The sequence below is a fragment of the Coloeus monedula genome (assembly GCF_965178545.1).
Source record: "Coloeus monedula genome assembly, contig: HAP1_SCAFFOLD_81, whole genome shotgun sequence".
Classification (NCBI taxonomy): domain Eukaryota; kingdom Metazoa; phylum Chordata; class Aves; order Passeriformes; family Corvidae; genus Coloeus; species Coloeus monedula.
The window spans coordinates 469,358-485,358 of NW_028120817.1; the positions used below are offsets into that span (position 1 = coordinate 469,358).

The following is a 16,001-nucleotide window of genomic DNA, read 5'->3' on the forward strand; positions in this document are numbered from 1 at the left end:
TAGGTACCACAAGTAGGTGCGGAGCCTAAGTTTGGAAACGGCTGGTGAGCGATGAGCCTCAGCAGTTATGAGGGAGAGAGGCATTGTGCAAGGGGTCACTTCTGGGACGTGTCATCACAGTCTGAATTTTGTCATTATTCTCCATCTTTTGCAGCCACCCAAGTGGGCTGTGGGCCATGTATTGACATCCACGGTGCTGAAGCATTCTTTTCTGTTGAGGATGGATTTCGTCTGCTGGTCTTCAGAGAGCTAAGTGTGGGGACTGTTGGCTGGGAGAAGGCAAAAACCTTTGGAATCACAGGAGGCAATTTGAAGTTAGCTGAGAGGAGAGGGCTGTAGTGGGCCAGGCCCCTTGGAGGTGAAGGGAGAGAGGCTTTCTCTTCAGCATCACTTGAGCCTTTGCCGGGCCGGGCAGTTCCAACCCATCTCCATGTTCTTGTGAGCTTTGCATCATTGGATTTTGAGTCTCGATGTCATTGTCCATCTTTTCACCCGAGGAGCCTGCCTTCGGGTCTGGCACGATTGCCATGGTCTAAATTTTGCCTACTCTTCAGTGTAGCCATGCTTTTGAGCACTTTTGAGCATAGCAAGCATGTGGACATCTTGCATCTTGGCCATTTGTGGGTCGGTCATGTTTTGTGATGTCACTTCAGCCTTTGGCAGCAGAATCCTTCTCTAGGGATCCCTTTGTATCAGCTGGCAGTCGTTGCCTCCTTCTCTAGGCCTACTGCACTTCTTGAGCATCCTCTTACCAGCTTTGGCACTAACTTCTCATAAGGAGTTTACCTTTCACTGTCACGTACTACTGCCGTAGAGCCTTCTTTCCTTCGGCGTCATCAGCCTCTGGCTTATCTTGCACTAGCAATCTTGGGTCCATCAGGTAAAACTGCTGGGCAGTTTCAGTTTGTGTCTATGTTATGTGGTCTGTGTCCGTTGTCTTCAGTGTCATAGGGCTTTGTGATGTCTCAGTGCTTTACAGGCATCGTTATGGGCCATATCGGCAGCAGGAGCACTTGCATACTTTCCTGGATCGGGCTTATTCTGGCATCTTTATGGTTTTGCTTTTTGAGACCAGAAGAAGTACACAAGGTGTTCCTATCCATCTTCCTTCTCAGTTTTGGTAGTATCTTTTTTTTCATGTGCCGTTCCCTTGGACTTCTGTATGAAGTGTACTAGACCCTCCTCACTGCAGTAGTTTTGTAGCTTCCGTCGCCTCAAAGCATCCTGGTCTCAAAAATTTATCTTCTGAAGCGTTATCTCAAGTCTTCATGTCATCTTTGCTTATATTTGATGCACTGTGTGTCCATGTGCCACTTATGCTTGGAGCTGCCCTGCCCTGGCACATTCAGTCCTGGCTAGTTTGAACAGTTTTAGAACTCTCCTCTCCTGTCTATGGGCTTTTGGGTAGAAAGTTTATGGGCCTGGTGTGGGGATAACTCCTAGCTGTCAGCTACTTTGCAGACTGCCTCATGCTGTCTTGCAGGTCCCTAAGGCAAATTTTGATCCCTATGGTCACTGATGCTACCAATTTTCCCAGGATCTACTGTTCCACATCAAGGAGCAGCAGATGGAAGAAGATGTTAAAGCATCTTCTTTAGGGGGGAGTGTTTCTAGTAAGGGCTGCAGTCAGTGTGTAAACTGAAGAAGGGGTGTCTGAGAGTGTGTCTGTCTGTGTGTGTTGACTGGCTCTAACCTTATATGTGTGTTGTTTTTTGCCTTTCAGGTTCTTCAGTTCATTTTAAAATTTAGAATATGAAGAACCCAGCTGGTCCTGCCCATGCTGTGGGGTCAGTCAGAGGGACACAGGGTTCCTCTTCTCCTTTGTGCTGGGATGAACTGCCTAGGGAATACCATTTCTGACAGCCCAGTCCTACCTGTGTCCTTTGGAAAAGGGCAGAGGTGAAGAGGCGACTGCCAGAGTTCCTTGGGGATGATGGAGTTGTGGTGTTTGGCTGTGCCCAGAGGGGCAGGTTGGGCATTATTTGTGTGTCTGAGGACTGGGGAGCCGAGCTCTCAGTGCATTCCCAGCTCTCCCAGGGGTGGGAGCAGGTGCAAGGCTGGGTGACAGCCTCTGGTCGGGGCAGGCCCTGGCCCCGGCACAGACACGCTGGGGTGCTTTGGGGACACTTGGGGAGCAATGGGAGGAAAATGAGGGATGGTGCTGGGCAGAGCGATCGGCCTGTGCTCGTGTCAGCGCAGCTGTGCAGGGCACTGGGATCTGGGTAAAACTCCAGCTCTCCTGGTGTTCAGGGATGCAAGGTCTGAGGGACTGGATTTACCTAGGGCTTTTCAGGAACAAGGGGAAATGTGGTGCCAGAGCTGTGCCCTATCAGGTTGTGTTTCCCTTTGGGGACAGGGAGTCTCTGGGCTGAGGTGAGATTGCTGTGTGAGTGGCAGGGAACAGGGAGCTGAGAATTGCAGGCACTGATGGAATAATTGTCTTAGGTCTGTTTGGTTTGTGTTGGTGAAAACTGGGATTTGGGCTGGAGAGGTGCTCTTGGGAACAATGGATAGAGTACATTTGCTCCATGGATGTGTCAGGAAGGACAGAGAAGGGGAGTATTTATAACCTGTTCTCAGTATTTCATGCAAATTTGGGGTGGAGCAGCAATGCAGGTGGGTGGGTTTGGCCTGGGCCTGTCAGGACTAACCACAAAGAATCCAGCCAAGCCCCTGACCCCTCAAGGCATCTGTGAAACACTTCCACAGCAACCCAAGTCAGAAATCCAGTGATTAGGGAGGTAAAATTATAGGTAATTGCCTATGATCTGTGGGGAATTTCCTTTGGAATTATCAATCAAGGCAGGGCCTATCTTTCAGCTCTTTTCCTGGTGTGCAGTTTCCTCTCTGGTTTAAATGAGTTTGTGTGCTCCTGTTAACAAGCAGTGTGTTTTCACCCTGAAATTTGGGGTGATAGGCCTTCTTTAGCGTTTTTCCCACAACTGAATCATCCCTTCCATGAGTAGTCCATGTTGTTCTACACAGCTGCTTTGGCCGTGGGTCAGAGAGAGAGAAGGGAAATGACTTTTTAGGGCATTGAAATTTCTCCAGGCAGGAGTGGGAGGTCGTCTTCCCCCTCCCCAGAGCCCTGCAGGCGCATGGGAGTAGCTCAGTGCCAGCGCAGCTCTCTGAGCAATAACAACGCTTGGGAGGTTTGAGTGTTGATAGCAGCTCTCCTGTCTCCTGGTAGCAGTCCTAGGCGGAGGAGGGAAAAAAAGGAACTTGTGTTATTCATGGAAAACTTTCTGCTGTTTCTTGTGCAGTGTTTTAGATCTCTGTATGATTTACTATCCAGTGTCTGTAGGTAGAGAATGACTTATTGGAGGTAAAAATTGAGATAATCACTAATGGAAATGGTAGGGAAAACTTTTGAAGTGAACTTGAGGTGACCTGTAATGGAGAGCATGAAGATTTTGAAGTAAACTATAGCAATCAGTTGTGCACAGGTAGGGAAACCTTTGGGGGTAAAATACAAGGTCACCTCTAGGTGAGGGAATGAACACTTGTTGAGGTAAACTGAGTGAATCAGTTGTGGAAGTATTAGTAAATTCTGGGAGTGAAACTTGATGTAACCTCCATGGTAGAAAATAAATCAATCTTTTGAGGTAAAAAGGAAGTAATCAGTGTTGGAGAGGCAGGGAGATTGAGAGTAAACTTGAGTCTGTAGTCCAGAGAATGAACATACTGAAGTTAAATGGAGGTAGTAACTTGCAGACAGGGAAAAAATGTGGGGGTCAAGTCTGAGGTAATCTCTAGGGGAGACAACATTTTTGAGGTAAACTGAGGCAGTCACTAGGTGACAGGTTGGACAAGTTTTGGGGGGTAGAAATTAAAATGACCTGTTGGGCAGAGAATGGACATACTGAGGTGAATATCAGGTAATAAGTAGTGGACAAGTAGCAATAATTTTGGAGGTGAAAGCTGGGGTGATGTGTGGCAAGGAGAGCGTACATCCTGAGGTAAAGTGAGACAGTACTGGAAAGATAGTGAAATATTTCAGGGTAAAACTTGATGAAATCTCCAGGATAGAAAGAGAATATTTATAGGTCAAAAAGAGTAAATAGTTAGTGGGCAGGTAGGGAAAATACTGGGGGTAAAACCTGAGGTTATCTCTAGGGGGAGAGAATGAACATAGTGAGGTAAAAATCAGGCAATGACTAGTGAATGTTAGGGCAATTTTGGGGGGGTAAAACTGGAGCTAATCTCCAGAGTAGTGAATGAATACTTTCTTGTAAAAAAGAAGAAATCAGAAGTGCACAGACAGGGACAGCTTGGAGGGAAAATCTGAAGCAATCCCCAGGGAAGAGAATGAACAGCATGAGGTAAACTGAGGTAGTCACTTGCAGAGACACAGTGAAAATTTTGGGGATAGACACTGAGACATTCTGGAGGACAGAGAAAATTACTTTTTGGGGTAAAAATGGGATGATGGGTAGGGCAAAGCTTGTGGGAAAAACTTGAAATAATCTGTAGGAAAGAGCATGAGCATTTTGATGGAAAAATGAGATATTTATTCTTTGCTTCCCTTTGGGATAACTTAATCTGCACCCTTCCATGAGCAATTCCTTGGCTTCTCCTGGAGAAAACCCCACGGCAGAGGCAGTGTGCAAAGGAGCCCAGAGCTGTGCTTGGAGCAGAGAGTGCTGAGAGCTGCGTGTGCCTCTGCTGCCCCAGGCTGGCAATATCCCCATGGAACAGACTGGGCAAATGGGATTAGAGGAAGCACAATCCCTTCCTGGAAGAGGTTTTCTCCTGTGCAGATCAGGCACAGGGCAGGAAGGGAACTTTGGAGATCAGCTGCTTTCCCCCAGAAAGCATCACTCACACCAGCATGGATGACATGACCTGTGCCCACTGCTCACCATGCACCTGGCCAGAATCAAGAGCAAAGGTGGGTTTGGGTGTGAGCACTTGAAATAACTTTGAAAGAGAAGCAATCACCTTTTGCTGCTTCTTTCTTTCTTGCAGATGCTGGGATTGCCTCTGGGCACATGTGCTGAGCTCTCCCTGCAGGGAACTGTCAGCCCTGAATGCCTGTGCAATAACTGCAGCTGCCCAGGCAGACACAGGAAACTATTCCACACATGAAATTGCCATGACCCAAGGCACTCCTGGAGAGAGAGTGTAGAGAGTTAGAGCACTGATCCTGCTCCCTGCTTTCCCAGTAGTGCATGAACATGATTTCATCCTGATCCTGAGAGCTCCAAGGACAGTAACAACTGAGGTGCCACTGATGCTGCCACTTTTCTGATGGGCCTGGCCCAGAACCATAGCCCAGCAGGGGTCTGTGGGAGCAGTTCAGTTCCCCCTCCCTTCCTGCACTCTGGGCAGTTCCAGGAGCCATCTGATCCCTTTCTGAGGTTGCCACCACAGCCTAAGCTCCCCCCCCCCACTGGGCCATGATGGCATCTGCGTTCCCAGAGCCAGCGAACGGCTCCGGCCCTCGCACCACTGCTGCACATCAGGCCGGGCTAGGGGAGCTGAAATAAAGCCTGGAACTCTCAAGGGTGAACTGGCACCACAACCACAAACCTCCCTCAGTTGAGAGTAAAGAGGTGTCCCTGTATTTACACACGTCCAGGAACAATACTCCTCTAGAGCAGTCGTGGATTTACTTTTTTATCAGTTGAACTGGCACTGCTGCCCCCTGATGCCATTAAATTCTCCATCCCCACAATCCCTGGTTACCCTTGGCTGTGGGGTTTTTGCTGTCCCACAGTGAGTTAGGAGGGATCTCTGGCCAGCCTTGTTGCCCAAGAGCATTCAAAATCCTAATCCTCACTTCTCTGACTACTGCCTACCTTAAACGCCACTCTGCGTTGTGCAAAAAAGTGCCTTGGTCCCACTGGGAACTGCACATCTCTAACAGCTGTTCTCAGTTATTCCAACTGAGTAAAATAATTATTAAGGAAAAGAGGAACCAGTTAAACCTAACAACTTTTGCCTGATGTTTTCCTCAGGAATGAGTTAGGAGCGCAGTAGCAAGGCCTTCAGACAGGCACAGTGTCTGATATAAACTATATCTGGGCACACATAAAAAATAGGTTATATATAAATAGATAGCTATATGCCCTAATATATAATACATATTTATATTACAGAGTTATGTAAGGCATAAATATCTGCCCTACATATAACCAAAACCTCTAAATTACCCCCTGACCCCTGATGCTAGGAATGTAACATTTTTAGGGATCCTAAAATCAAACAGATGCAGGAAAATAAACCATGATTTTATGCCATTAATTCCAAGATGTTTTCCTGGATGTGTGCTGCTGCGTCTGTTTTTCTGTAAGATCTTGTGCCTTATCCCTGAAGTGCACTCAGAATTGTCAGGATCATGAAATCCATTTGGGATTTTACTGTTGCTGCAGTATCCAGTGAGATGAGTTTTTTCAAAATTATTTCTCTTGGACCGAGCACATCTCCTCAAGTTCCTTCTCACTTTCTGCATCCTGGAAATGCAAAAAGGGAAAAGATCAATGTACAGCTCAAGTGAAACAAATAAAAAGCATCATTTCCCTTCTTTCTCTCCAACCCCAAATCAGTTTTTAAGCATATCATGGAATCCTGGAATGGTTTGGGTTGGAAGGAGTCTTGAAGCTCATCCAGTTCCACTCGCTTCCACTGGGCCAGGCTGCTCCAAGCCCCGTCCAAGCGTGAGTCTGAAAAACCCCAAACAAGTCCCAGATCTAGACAGCCCACTGGCAGAAAACCCAAAATTAATTAGAGCAGCAGAGCCTGGCTTCAGTCTGGCACTTCTCCTTGACAGCACGCAGAGCTGAACGGAGTGGTCAGGGCACACTCGAGGGCAAACTGGGAGAAATCACGGCGGGGTCTGCCCTGGGATGGAGACCCAGCGCCGTCCCGCTCGCCCCCCCTCCGGCCCCAGGGTGGGTCGGTCCCCGCAGCGCGCGCCCCTTCGGCCGGGCTCGCCCACTCTCCGTGAAGAGGGGCGGGAGAGGGGGCTAAGCAGAAGCTGCGGAGACAGGATCCCCTCATGCCGCTTCTCACCGTTGAAGTCCCCGGTGTCGGCCACCACCGTGGTGTGGTGCTTGAGCTGGTCCAGCGCCGACTCCACCTTCTGCCGCTTCACGGGGGACACCGACACGTCCGCGGCTCCGGGGGACTCGCGCGCCCAGGAGGGACGGTACGTGCCCGAAGGCCACCGGCCCGCGCGCTCCCGCCGCCCGCCGCCAATCCCAGCCTGGCTGGGCGGCAGCGGCCAATCAGGAGCGCGGACAGGAGACGGACGAGGCCGCGGGAGGGAGAGCGATTCTGATTGGCTGGTTCGTGAGGGCCGGGCGGGGGTTCGCCTTGGCGACCGTGACGCCGCCATCGTCCCCGACGGAGCGTATCGGGGGAGTCTCCTGGCCCCGAGATCTCTCGGGCCCGGAACCTCCTGTCCCCGGAGTCTCCGTGTCGCCAGAACCCCCGGCAGTCTTCCCCGCGGCCGCTACGGCGCCCGACCCGCCCCTGAGCCACCCGTCCCTCGTGGCCGCGCGGGGCCCGGGCGCGGCCGGTGCCGCAAGGTGGCGGCGGGCAGCCCCTGAGGGAGGCGGCCGTGAGGGAAGGCTCGGGGCCGCGTCGGTGGTGCCCCGCTGCAGGAGCTGAGCGCTCTGGGCTCCCTTCCCCGCCGTTGTGGCAAGGTTCGAAATGGTTTATCGAGTGCAGCTCCAGGCGCTGAGAGAGCCCTCGGCCCAGTAAGGCAGGTGTTTTGGGCTCGTGGTTCGCCTGAACTTTATTTAGGCTGTAAAAGAGGTGATCTTGTTAGTGTGGGCCCACTTGGAAATTGTACTCTCCAAAACATCTACAGAAGGAATTACCAGTTATTTCAGCTGGGTAATTTAATTGTTAAGGAAAAGAGAAGACAAACTTTTGCTTCTGGAAACAGGATGGCTCTTGGCTGGAAATGTTGGAGAATCCGTGTAACAGGCTCCTAGTCATGGGGTTATGCTGTTCCCTCTTTCTGTATGGTTCCACTTGGGACAGCTGCCACAGTCGTTCCCCTTCCAGAGAGGCAAGAATGTGCTTTTGTGCAGCCTTCTCATGCTTTGCCCCTATTCTTAAGACACAGCTATCCAGGCCGTAACATCCTTCCTGTTGAATGTCAGTCCCCAAACCCAAAAGGAAATGTGTGGTTTCAGACATTCTGCTGAGTTTCTGAGACTCTCAGTGACAAAGCATTATGAAAACCCAGTGAAAGAGACGGAGATGGAGTTATAACTTAACTATTTTAATAAATCTTGTACAGTGCATGGTTATATCATTGTCTCCTTCGCTCAGTTACATCAATGTACAGTACTTTATAGCAGTGTCTGCAGGCAGTACAAACAGAACAGATGCACAGCTCAGTCGCGTGGAAATTTGTAAAAGTGGCCTCTGCAATAAGGTCTACTGAGCTATTTGTTTTAGGAAGTGCTCCTGTGGCTCCCGGCTTTACAGAGCTGTCATGTACACTCCTGTTAAAATCCCAGATAACTGTAATTCCCTGTGATTTGCTTTCCTCTACACCCCAGGACTAGAAGATGGTGTGTTTCCTAGCTCAACATTCGTTTTTATTTTCATTTTAGAAACTTTTTCGCCTCCCGTGCTTGCCATCCTGCCTCCCATCTCCACCCTAATCCGGAGCCAGGGCTTCTCAGGAGGATTGTCCTCTTCATCCCTCCCTGACAAGGTGAGTGCCCTTCTCAGATCCTAGCAGGGCTGTGACTAAACCCAGGATCCTCCCCTGCCTGCACCCTAATTCTGCTGGTGAGAGCAGTGTCCTGTTTCAAATGAAGAAAACAGATTATCCATTGGAGACGCTTAAGAATGAAGCCAAAACTAAGGTGCACTGGTGTTCTCAGTTTTAGACATGAGCTCCCCAGATGCTGTTTTAAAGCTTTTTCCATTAAATGTGCAATGACAGGCACAAATTTGGACAAAGACTCAGCATGTGCTGAGAGAGAAAACCCAGCTGTCCCTGGGCTGTGGGCAGCTCTGGAGCTCTGTGTGCTTCACTGCTTTGCAATCAGATTGGTCTGTCAGTCAAACAGAGCTAGAAATGCAATGTGCCAAACTTGCTGTGGACAGGAACTACGCTGCTTGCTTGAGTTTTGAAATGGTGAGTAAATTTTGGAAGCATAATCACTTAATTCTGCTTCTAGGGAGAGGGATTTTCCTCACCCCTATTTACAGATTGCTATATACAAATGCACATAACTTTATGAAGGAAAACGGGAAGTAAAGAGCAACACCCTGTGCTAAATTAGAGGGGTTTTTTTCTTGTGGCCATTTAATTTGTGTTAAACCTGCCTTTCCCAGTGTGCTTTGGGGTTTCAGCTATTTGGGAATCATTTCAGCTGACTTTTTGCAGTGAAAATGTGAAGATGGGGACAAGTGACCAACACCCTGGGAAGGGCTGTGGGTGTGCCTGGGTCGGGAGCAAACGGTCAGGGCTTATCTTCTCCTGGTTTGAGGCCCGGTTTGGCAACACCACCACAACATTCCAGTGCAGGATCCGTGCCCCAGGGAAGGGCTGCACAGCTGCCCCCAGCCCCAGCCTCTGCATCAGCAGCGGTGGGCGGTTGGAACTCACCTATTTCCAGATTCAAATCCCTTTGTTTGTCACTCCTGCTCATTTCTAGGCACTGAAAGCTCATTTCAGCTGTTCAGAGATAGCACTAGCTGGTCCATGGATTTAAGGAAGCAGCCAGACTTCGGGAATGTGTGTTGCCATTCTAGCCTTGTCCAACGAGGGGGCACAGGGGGACAGGACAAGGACAGGCAGTTGTCACCGGCCCTGTGCTCGTGGGCTGCAGGGGACACCTGCACTGAGGAGGAAATGGAAATGGAAATAGAAAGGGTTAGGTTGCCCAGAGAGGTCATGACTCACCATTCCTGGAAGTGTCCGAGGCCAGGTTGGACAAGATTTGGAACAACTTGGGCTTGTGACAGGCATTCCTGCCCATGGCAGGGGGGTGGAATGGGATGAGCTTTAATGTCCTTTCCTTAAACCCAAACCATTGCAGGGTTCTAAAGCCTTATTCCTCTGGTCCAGGCTCCAAGCCTTGAGGCTGGCCTCTCTTGTGCTGTGTGCCACGCCTGCTCTGCCAGGGGAGAGTGGGGAGCAGGGGACAGCCCTCGGAGAAAAGCTTTGGGGGTCTTTTTTTGCTTGAAGCCAGCCCTTGTACATCCAGCCCCGTGTGAATCCTGCTCTGATCGCATGCACGGAAAATTTCAGTATAAAATATATAGTTATAAAAAAAATACTTCATGCAAAATTAAAACACCTTTCCCAGTGGGACATGGTCTTATTGTCAACCCTTCCCAACAGTGTTCAAGGAATTGTCACTCTGATGGCAGCTGGACCCCAAGGGGAGCTCTGCTGCATCTGGCCTGGGCCAGGAATCATTGCTTTCATTCCCTTTTTTTCTGCACTACTTAGGGCTAAGAGCTGAAATAAAGCAGAGAGACTTTAATTTGCAGAATCAATCCTTTCCTGGCGGCGCTTCGTGATTTCTTGGAGCTCCGACTCCCCTCTGCTTTTCTGGAATGGAAACAAAACAGGCAGTTTGGATTTGAACTTCAAGCTGCAGTTAAGTGACAGTATTTAATTAATGCTGTAAAAGTAGAGCTAGTTTCAAAGAGATAAGTGATATCAGTAAAAAGCAGATTAATTAGTGGAAACAGGGGGATCTTACAGATTTGCTCAAAAGACACTTTGGAATTTTTACGTGTGTTTTATTGCTGGTGTAGGTTTGGTTGCATTTTTTTTCCCCACAATTGTATTTTTTAAAATGCCTGTTTAATGAGCTATCTGACGCTGCTGGTACAGCCCCCATTCCAGCAGGAATTATCCAGAAAAATGCTTACCTCCAGCTGGTTTTTCTCCACTGTGATCTTGCTGTAGACTCTGTTTCCCTCATCACCGCACACCTTCTTCAGCTCCTCTCTGTTGAGGGAGAAGAGCTGAGCTCCGGTGAGGATGCCCAGGTGTTCCACGGTCCTGGGGAGACACAAAGTAGGGAGGTGACAATTGTGCTGCACGTGGCCTCGTGCCAGAGGTGAGGAGTTGGAGATGGGAGGCCAGGAGCTGCAGTGGGACCATATCACGGGGCCCTGGGGCTGTTCCAAGGTGGCAGCTGCAATTCCAGTAGCATTTCAGGCCTTGGACTTAGTTAGTTAACTGTTTATCTCCAAGAAAATATTTATACCAGAGAAAGGGAGTGACTTTGGGCTCTGAACATTCTGGTTATAGAGCCTGGATTGAACAGGGTTGAAATCTAATTTGCAACACAGGCTCTGTAAGTAAATCCAAGTGGCTTGTCCCAGGTGAGATGGTGCCGGTGGCCTCCCCCGCTCCTTCTCCAGGGAAGGACGAGCATTGCACGTGGCAATAGGGCAAATCTTACTCTTTGCTGAATGACTTGGCCTCCAGCCAGGCTTTGACTTCTTCAGTGCTGGATTCAAAGGTGAGGGGCACGAAAACTTGCTGAGGCTTTTCCACTTTGAAATTCCTGTGGGGAGGCTGAATTTTATTGTTTGTGATCTTCTTTAGCAGCTCGTCGTTCAGCTCATCCGTTTGGTGAATAAGTTCTGTAGAAACAAGTAGGGAATGAAAGCAAGTCTTCAGTCAAAAATGCCATTAAATGTTTGTGGGGAAACTGTAAGGCAGATGGGGATGTGGCTCAACATTCTTATTTAAATTCAGCCCAGAAAAGTGATTCCCATTTTCCTGTGCCCCTGTGTTGCCATTTATTTTGCTCCCATCACCCCTTGGCTGTTGCCTGATGTGGAAGCACAGTTCTGTGAGAATCTACAATTGGAGGTTTGGAATTGAGACCTTTTCAGTCCTCTCTGCTGCTTCTAGTCACTAATTTGCTGATCGCAGAGCTCCAGGTTTTGCTCCGCAACAGAACAGAAGCGGCAGGAAGCACAAACTGGGAATGAGCAACACACTCATGATGGGATGAGCTTGAAGGTCCCTTCCAGCCCAGGGCATCCTGTGCTTCTGTGAAAACTCCAGTGACTCTTCATCCAGTATTGCTTTCCCCATGAAACTCCTGAAGACTGTGGAGAATAACTCAGTGATACGAACAGATTTGTGTCCTTGTATGGTGGGGCTTCCTGTCGTCCCAGAAGGGCTCCTGCTTCCAGGAGTGGACAGGGTGGGATAAGGGGTGAGGTGAGCAGGGCCCCTGATCTCTCTCCTGCTCTGTGAGCCCCACAGCATGTGCAGGGTGAGGGAGTGATGCGGATCTCCTGTTTGGCCGGGAATTCTGTGGAACCACATGAAGGAAGCGGCCAGGCGGGCACTGTGTGTGTGCCGGGAGATGAGCAAAAGGAAGTGAGAGAAAGGGATTGACCTGAGCTGTTCCTTAGACACACTTAAACATTTTGGAAGAGAAAGGAAACTCTCTCCTTGGGAGGAGGAGGAGGAAGTTAGAACTGGAGGAAGGAGGCATGGGGTGATCACTTATTGCCCTGCTCGGCCCGGGCCGCCTGAGAGCCCCGGCGGTGTCACAAGCCCCAGGGCTGCTCTCTTGGCTCTTGTCCTGCCTGGAATGGCCTCCAGACACAGTGCTGCTGCATTGCTGTGATCAGTAAAAGGTGCAGGGGAGCCCCTTGGGCAGGTCTGGTCCCCCGAGCGCCCAAACCCAGGGGAGCCCAGAGTGGGACACACACGTGCGTTCTTTGGCGTCCTGTGCAGAGTGGCGCGACAACATCTCACTGCCCCACTTATCCCCGGCGTAGCTGGCAGGCAGCTTGTGGGTTGGGCTGGATGGGCCATGGCCCCTGGGGCTCAGGTCTCCTTTGTACCTCTGGTTAGACTGGTTAGAAAGGGAAAGAAAAGTAAGAATTTTTTTTGGTCGTTTTTAATGTTCTTAAGCTTTCTGCCTCACACCCACGGAGGGACAAACTGCCGTGTTCTCCTTGTGCTGATGTGGGGCTGGGGAGACCTCAGGTGGAGCTGCATGGAAGAAGTTAATTTCTGGGAATGAAGAACCCAAAGCAAAGTCTGAAGTTTGCGCAAGGGAATTCCTAGTTGTGCCAAACATGTTCGATCTCATTGGAAGGCAGAGCCTCACTGCTCCGTAGCTGGGATGTGAAGCGGGACCACTGCCAAGGGCCTGGAGCGGACTGGAAAGTTTTTTGACGTTTTGATTAAACTAGCAGGGATTTATCCAGAAGCCTGCTGGGCCGCCTTAGGCTTTGCCCAAACGCTGCAATACCAAAATGGGGAAGCAATTCCATGCTTCCCTAGGGTGTTTAGAACACTCCAGCTCCACATTTCTGCAGTGCAAGTTGCACTATTCAGTTAATTCTCACTTAGATGGTGTTTCCATCTGCCTCCACTCCAGTAACGTGTTCCTGGTGCTGAACTGAACTGGCTGAGGGAAGTGTCCATCTTTAATTTAACCCCCAAGAAAAATCTTGATGTGGAAAAATATGGAAAGCAGGAGGCTGGTGCACAAATAGGAAGGATAGGCCTTATTTGGGAAGACGATCGTAGCAAAATGTGAATTTTATCATAGGAGACTCAGGAATCTCCTGGCTTTGTCTACTTCTGAAGGTCTGTCCTGATTGGTGCATAGTATCCTAAGAAATCAGGGAGGTCTAATGCCAACATTATTCCCAGAGGCAGATTGTGCCCTGCAGCTGATACCAGTCAGGTATTACCTGACTACAGACCTGTTTGAGCTCTTCCAGTTTCACCACATCCAGGATATTGTACGGAACATAACCGGCCTGCCCACTCCGGTTGAGCAACTTCCACCACTGCTTATTATCTTCCAACACCTGAGAGAGGGACAAAAATAAATCTGCTGTGGGAAAATGGGATTTCAGGCATAAACAACCAGGATATAGCGGGGCCGAACCATCCAAAAGGTGAAGTTGCCAGAAGGACATCACTGAGGCCAGGAGCTCTAATCAGATCTGTTGCTCTCAGATGCAATCCAGGACTGAAACTTCTGGAAAGCATCAGAATGTATCGTAAGGATGAACAGGAGAGCACCTCTGCGTGCTGAAGAACTCATAGTTCCTACATAATGTCCCTGTTTCTCCAGACCTTTTTTTCCTAATGACTGAGTTTCTGATGTCTTTTTGCATTAAAATAAATAATTAAATAAATAAAAAGCCACATTTTGCAGAGAAACCTTTTCCTCAGGTCACAGATCAGTGTCAGCCCAAGTCACGTCCCACCTTGTCCAGCTGCCAACAGTGCTGCAGTAAGAGAAAGGTTATGAGAAAGGTGCTTTTCAGAGAAAACAAATCCTCGTGGAGGAGGAAGTGGTGATAAGGAACCGACCCAGCGGGGGATGAGCAGGGCTCTAGAGCGAGTTGTTGTCCTCCCTCCTCACTGTGGTTAAAATGGGACCGATGTCTTTGAGCTGAGGAAATGACACGACACAGCACAGGCAGCCTGCTCCAGCTTTGGGTTTGAGCAAAGCTTTGTGTCACTGCTGAGATACCACCAGGGAAAATGGAGTTGGTGCTTGTTGCTATCCCGAGCTCTCTCCTGCCCCTGGGGGACACACCTTTTCCAGGAGCGGTCACGTACCTCCAGGATTTCATCCTTCAGCACCGAGAGCTCACTGGCGTTTCGCGCGGTGAAATCGTAGCGGATTTTGGCAAATCTCTTGGGCACAGCCACCCCCTGGGCCTCGAAATTCCTGCAGAAGAGAAGTGGCCTGAAGTTCATTAACCTGAGCTAGACTGTTGGAAGGACTCTGTGTGGAAGCTGGAATTGTATTAGAGGATCATCATAAACTAAAAATATATGTGACAATGTGGCCAGATTGCAATGAATCTAAAGACAGGACAGGGTTGGCTCGAGCTCACAGAGCTGCTGCCTCCAGTGTAAACTAACCGCCTCGTGAAAGCAAATGGTTTTTCACAGACATTATTCAAATAAAAGGGGAAAGGGGAAAAAAAACCCAACCAAGAAAAAAGGAAGGTTCCCATTAGCAAAAAAAGCCTACATGAAAAAGTGAGGTTGTGAGCTATGGCCGAAGGGCCGAGTTTGGTGCTGATTCTCAATCAATTCAGCAAATGACAGTGCAATGATGCAACTGTTTTTTTAGTCAAATTTAGTCCTGATTCTTCACAGTAATTTGCCTCAAGAAAATGAGCCCCATATCCTTTGGTGAGTTCCCTGTTGGCTGAGGCCCAGACCTTCAGGCCGTGACTTCTCAACATACTTGCAGTGAGACTGGCTCCCTCTTAATTGCTTCTTTTTGAAGTATGGTTTGTCACTATCATCCTGCTGAAGATGAACAGGGCTGGTGTCTCATCTTCATATATTCTTCCCCCTCCTCCCCTCTCCTTCTTTTCCCCTTTTTCACCTCTAAATAAATTTCTTCAAGGCGATTTAACCCTGGGATAGTCTAATCCACTTTAGTCCTTCGTGGTCCACCCTCAGATAGATGTGTTGGCACAGAAGAAGTAAGGGTGTTCTCTTAGGATCTGATACTGTAATAAAGGGAAGAGAAAGATGAAACAGGCATTTCATGTTTGTCTGTTTTCTCTCCATGTCATTTCGTGAACATGTACTCACACTTGGCCAAGGGTAGTGCATTCAGACACTGAATATGAGTGTTGAAGAGGGGACTGAGAAGGAAGAAGCTTAGTGTTCTGCAATAGGAATTATGCTTTGGGGATTTTACGAATTGTTTCCCTCTTTTTCACCATCATGCTCTTCTTGCACACTTCCTTGTCTTTTGCTATTGAGCGAAAGTCTGGAGGCTCAGAAAGCCCAAGTTTCATCTGAGAAAGATTTCCTGTGTCAGAGAGAACGGAAGGGATTCTGTTTCCATCCTTTCATGCCAGGAAGGATGAACTGCCTGTATCAGGAGGTGCCGAATTGGTTCTGGGTGCTGCTGTAGCTCACAGAATTGCAAGACCCAGTGCTGCAGGAGTTCAAATAACAGACCAGTGGAAAGGCTCAGGGGCCACAAGCTGTGCTGCATCTCTCATGGACTTGCAAGGAACCTCTCCTTTGGTGTCTGTGCAAG

At 49.1% G+C, this 16,001-nt stretch overlaps 1 pseudogene across 1 annotated transcript in view; it reads right to left on the reverse strand.

The window, feature by feature from the left end:
* Positions 1-10,459: 10,459 nt before the first annotated feature.
* The window catches only part of LOC309585619 (epidermal growth factor receptor kinase substrate 8-like protein 2), a 37,929-nt pseudogene continuing 32,387 nt past the window's right edge, over positions 10,460-16,001 (reverse strand). Inside the window, exons 6-11 of the transcript in view lie at positions 14,549-14,660; positions 13,666-13,785; positions 12,668-12,815; positions 11,397-11,580; positions 10,858-10,990; positions 10,460-10,531 (exon numbers count right to left, since the gene is read on the reverse strand). The product of the transcript in view is annotated as an epidermal growth factor receptor kinase substrate 8-like protein 2 (transcript). The remainder of the gene's footprint in view (positions 10,532-10,857; positions 10,991-11,396; positions 11,581-12,667; positions 12,816-13,665; positions 13,786-14,548; positions 14,661-16,001) is intronic.